The sequence below is a fragment of the Hyperolius riggenbachi genome, chromosome 5 (assembly GCF_040937935.1).
Source record: "Hyperolius riggenbachi isolate aHypRig1 chromosome 5, aHypRig1.pri, whole genome shotgun sequence".
In the NCBI taxonomy this organism is placed as follows: domain Eukaryota; kingdom Metazoa; phylum Chordata; class Amphibia; order Anura; family Hyperoliidae; genus Hyperolius; species Hyperolius riggenbachi.
Genome location: NC_090650.1, coordinates 369,653,996 through 369,659,758, shown reverse-complemented (window position 1 = coordinate 369,659,758; position 5,763 = coordinate 369,653,996). Strand labels below are relative to the sequence as shown.

General features: G+C 45.5%; 1 pseudogene; it reads right to left on the bottom strand.

The window, feature by feature from the left end:
- Positions 1–4,311: 4,311 nt before the first annotated feature.
- On the bottom strand, positions 4,312–4,374 carry LOC137520061 (U2 spliceosomal RNA; annotated as a pseudogene).
- Positions 4,375–5,763: the final 1,389 nt, after the last annotated feature.

Genomic DNA, 5,763 nt, shown 5'->3' with positions numbered 1-5,763 from the left:
TATCTTGTTTTTTTCGCCACCAATTAGGCTTTCTTTAGGTGGGACATTATGCCAAGAATTTTTATTCTAAATGTGTTTTAATGGGAAAATAGGAAAAAATTTGGGAAAAAAATCATTATTTTTCAGTTTTCGGCCATTATAGTTTTTAAGTAATGCATGCTACTGTAATTAAAACCCATGAAATGTATTTGCCCACTTGTCCCGGTTATTACACCGTTTAAATTATGTCCCTATCACAATGTTTGGCGCCAATATTTTATTTGGAAATAAAGGTGCATTTTTTTCAGTTTTGCGTCAATCCCTAATTACAAGCCCATAGTTTATAAAGTAACAGTGTTATACCCTCTTGACATAAATATTTAAAGAGTTCAGTCCCTAAGGTAACTATTTATGTTTTTTTTTTTTATTGTAATTTTTTTTTATTATTACAAAAAAAAAATTGGGGGAATGTGGGAGGTAATGAGTTAATTTATAATGTAAAACTATGTATTTGTATATGAAAAATGCTTTTGGGTGTAGTTTTACTATTTGGCCACAAGATGACCACAGTAACTTTTTGTGAATGCGTCCTGTAAGCGTTGGAAGTATGCTTTCAGGAAGTACAATGAGGCTGGGAAACTTTTCTTTTTTTCACAATGATTGCACTGCTTCTCATAGAAGCAGCCGATCATTGCTGGGGGGCTGAGATCAACGAACATGAATAGTTTTTCCCATTCATTGATCTGCGTGCGGCGGCGTGCACCAGTGCGGGAGCCTGCGAGCGGGAGCATGGACAGCGGCGGTAGCGCGTATATCTACGCTCCTGGTGGGGAAAGGGTGTTAAAAGGAGCGTAGATATACGCACCTGTGGTGGTAAAGTGGTTAAATTCTTAAAGAAATAAAGTATAAAGAAAAAAACCTTTTTGGGGGAAGATTGCCTTAAAAGGTATATATAGTGGACTCATTTTTTAATAGAGCTAAAGTTCACCTCGGATCCACTTTAAGGTGGTCATACACTCATTGGTTTCTCCTGTTGATATCTGGCTGATTGAATCGCTCTGATCGAATCGGCTTAAAATTGATGCAGCAGGTGTCCTGATCGATTGTTCTGAAATCTATTGAAAATCTGTACCTAGTGTAAGGATCTGCTTATCAGGCTGCGCACATGTGCAATAGAGGGTCTCCGCTCGGACTCCATCAGAAATAGCCGAGTCCGATCGGGTCTGCTCTACTGCACAGGCGCATACTGTAGGCGATTGCGCGGTAGAGCAGACCTGATCAGGCTTGGTTAGGCCAGAGCCTGAGCGAAGAGCCACTACTTTGCATGTGCGCAGCAGCAATTGTGACTATTATTGCCATTCTGTGTCTGGGGGAGCCAGCACTGCATCCAGATGTCTCCCAGGATGTTGAAGCTTCTGTAGGATCCAGAGGCTTTCCCCTCCCAAAGTAAGTAGGGCTTTTTTTTAACAGATTCTCTTTAACCACCTTGGCGTTATGATTCTTTCCGGATTTTAGGAACTAAACGCGGTGCAATTTTTTTGCACCCTTTCAGACCCTAAAACCTGGAAAAAAATCATGCTGCCAGGGAGATCTGCAGCAGTTCTTCAATCACTCACCTCCCTGGCTCCAGCGCTGCTGTTAGACCTCCATCCTCCGGGTGGCGCTTCAATTCTAAGGTAAAACTGCTGGCTGTCGTCATGACAACAGCCGGCGATCTCACCAACAGGAAGCAGAGCCCTAGAGGAGAGGAAGAAGAATGCCAGTCGATGTCGGGATCCCCGGGAGGTATGTAGAAACGCTCTCGCTGCGCGCATTGCTCTGCATACAGCCTCCGGCGGCTCCCCCGAGCAGAGGTCGGGATTACCGCTCTTAGCTGCGGTTTTCCGCCCCAACCCTAGCTCGGGATAAACGCCAAGGAGGTTAAAGGAAACCAGAGATGGGAAAAGGGGAAAAAAATGTATACATACCTGGGGCTTCCTCCAGCCCCATCTGCCTGGATCGCTCCCATTCCCCCATCCTCCGCTGCCCGCAGCTACGAGAATTTTTTTTATCTATATTTGTTAGACATAAGAGGTTTTTAGAAATGGAGATTTCATTTTGCACACAGCCCACTAAATAATATGCTTTCCTGATGAACTGTGTTTTGCATGAAGTTTTAGTAAAATGAACCACAAAAAAAGGCACACCAGAGCTGTGAAAATACCAGGTATACTATTTATTTTGTAAAATCTATCGGGGGATATGTTTATTTTGTGCCAAAGCGTTCATCTCTGGTTTCCTTTAAACAATATAAATTGCCTGGCTGTCCTGCTGATCTTTCATGCAAGTAGTGTCTGAATTACACACCTGAAACAAGCATGCAGCTAATCCACTCATGCTTCATTCAGAAACATCTGATCTGCTGGATGCCTGTTCAGGATCTATGGCTAAGGCTAGTTTCACACCAGGACGTTGCGTTTTAGGGGACGTTATGGTCGCATAACGTGCCCCTAACGCAACACCTGGTGCTCTCTAAGGTGGACGTCAGAGTGAGCCGCGTTGTGCAGCTCACTCTGGCGTCCGTGATGCCGTGATGCGCACTCTTGGACGCATGCGGCATCACGTGGTCCCGCCCGGCCAATCGCCGCACAGAGCAGCCGCTCCAGGAAGTAAACACTGCACGTCACTGAGTGCAGTGCATATTAATTAGCCATGTGCTTGACCGCTCTCCGCTCCTCCCCAACATTACTGCGCATGTCCAAGCAGTCTAACGCGGCTCTGCCGCTTACAAAGTACTGCATGCAGTACGTTGTGTGATGGCGCAGCGTTACTGTGTAACGCAACGTGGGCACTGTGAACGGCCCATTGATTTTTCATTGCTGTGCGGTGGGGTGCACTAACGTGCGCCTGTAACGTCCCACTGTGAAACCAGCCTTAAAGTAGGCAGATGATCTGTGGCATAGCCAGGCAACGGGATTTACTTACAATGAGATAAATATGGCAGCCTCCATGTACTATACCTCTCACTTCAGATTACTGTTATGTTAGGTAAGCATTATGTGACATTGGCACAGAATAATTATTCAGTATTTAAATAGCAGCACATCTTTACAGAGTATATTGTCTTTGACACTTATCTGTCCCTCAGAGGGGCTCCCTATATAATCCCTACCATAGTCCTATTTCCATTATAGTCTAGGGTCAATTTTAGGGGGAAGCCAATTAACTTATCTGGATATTTTGGGATGTAGGAGGAAACTGGAGTATCCGAACATACAAACTCTGTGCCGATAGTGCCGGGATGCAAACCGGGGACCCAGTGCTGCAAGACGAGTGTGCTATACACTATGCAACCATGCTGCCTAGAAGAATAGTTTTGCACTCAGACATGTAATAAAAATAAAAACTGCAGAGCACAAGACTACAATACAATATGCATAATGCTGGGAATACATCATTACATTTTTTTGGGGCAGATAGATGGTTCGATAGATAATTTCCGACAGGTCCGATCTGATTTTTGAACGTTTTTCTAATCGATTTCTCATAGAAGTGATCGGAAATCGATCGAAAAAACGATGGGAAAATCGATCGGACTGTAAATCTGCTGAAAAATCTCATTGTGTATTCCCAGCATTACAAACAAACATTACTTTTTTTTTTTTTTTTTTTTTTTTTTTTTAGCTTTCTTGGCCCCTGTTGCATGCAACAGAGGTCCCGGGTAAGCAAGGCTATTAGCCCCATGCACGGAAAAAGCGTGAGTGCCCTAAAGCACCCCCACAAAACGTGCATGAGTAGCCACAGGCCCCACAATGCTGCAGGGCCCTTCCGGTTGTTCCCCGAAGGGAACCTTCCCCCTTTGCCTTCGGCTCAGGGGGTGGCATCCTCCAACACCCGAGGGGTTGGAGGATCCTGGGGTCCTCCGAGGAGGACCCCTACTGCGCCCAGTGGTTACCCAAAGGGCCTGGCCATGTGGCATCCGTGTCCACATGGTCCGGGTGGCTCCCCCGAGAGGGAGCCGGGTGGGAACCGAAGTCCCCGTGCCAGCAAGCTGGCCCCGACCTTGCGGCCGGAGTGATAAAAATTCCGCACTCTCCTTAGCCAAAAGGCCGGGGAGCTGCGTTAGTTGGCGATGCATATGGGCAGTACAGACCAAAGCACCCTACTTCCGCCTGAGATCTGCCACATCTCAGGTTTTTTCAGGTGCACCTGGAGCGCCACTTCCAGGGGCAGTACGCCTAAGCAAAGCCCTCAGCCATTCAGCCTCGACCATGGTATAGATCCATTCCACCAGCCTCTGGGAATTATGACTAGGCGGGACACACTGCCACTGTGCCATCCCTCCAGGTCCCCCAAAGGTCCCCTCTAGCAGAACAAAAACTACACTTGATCTTAGCCAAAAGGCCGAGAAGCGATAGGGCTTTACACATTTGCAGCTTCTGGCAGCTACAATTGCCTGGCATGCAGTATGTGTTGTTCATTCATATAGCAGAGTAACCAAGCAGCTCGGGGTGACCCAAACCACTAGGAATGTATAGGAGGATACCCCTTAGCTTTGTCTATCACAGGTGTGGGTTTAGCTGTCCATTTGTGCAGTGTAAAGCCATCATTGCATGTAAGTGATGTTTGATGTGGAGAACAATAAGGTGAGCGGAGTCCCAGGTCTGTGGAATAATATGCAAATGTAATCATGAGTTACTTATCTTTGCTTGACAAAACACTGACTCTGCCTGCATCCCCAATGAGCTAATTTACATTCCCAACCTCACCCACAAGCAGGCACATTGTTTTGTTATCTCCTCTTCAAAAGCCTTTTAGATTGGTGGAAAAACATTTTGGGGGTGTTGTTTACAACAGGTTAAGACCTGGGGCTGTTTTGATTAAAGAAAAAAAGAGGGGTAAGAAAGAGCAGTTAGTTGTTTATAAACAGTGAAATGCTTTGTGTTATTTATTTGAGAAAAATTGCGCTTCAAATCTTTGTATAACAAATGGGGGCAATCAGTTGTGCACAGCGACTGCGCTCAATATCTGCAGAGCATTCCATATCCTGGTAAGCCGCAAGGAATGAGCAACACACTCTGTAGGGCACCATCTTCTCAAATGGTTAGATAGCGGAGGCCTGCTACTGCCCTATCACCCCCCTCCCCTTCCCAACATCTCAAGGGGATGCTCCATCCTAGTTACGCTTCTGCACCTCTCCCCTGTACTTTCAAACAACGAGCAGCAGACTAAAGGACCACTATCGCGAAAAAAGTAGGCAGTTAAAATCTGACAGAACCAACAGGTTTTGGGCCAGTCCACCTCCTCATAGGGGATTCTCAGGGTTTTCTTTGGCTTCAACCAGTGCTGGTCGTAATGGAAAAATCTACGCTTACGGATCATTACGCGTAATTTTACGCTATTACGCATTACGCAATTACGGTTACGGCGTAGGAAATTATCTACGGTACATCACTGTAATTACCGTAATGTAGGCGCTTACACTACGATGTTACGCGTAGTGCCGTAACACCCATTAATGCGTATTTTTTGACGCACACCGACGATATGTACGCAATAGCCGTCAATATGACAGTTATTGCGTACATATCATTCGTATGCGTCAAATTGTACACTTATACTGAAGGGCGGGAGAAGATACTATTGGTTGCTTAGGATGTTGACTGATTGGCTACTCTTAGAAAAGGTGAGTTTTTACGTTAGTAATTACGCGTAAAATTACGCGTAAGTGTTCGTAAAATTACGCATGCCTAGCAATTACGGTAGACAGTGTAATTACGATACCACTTTACTGCTTACGCGTAA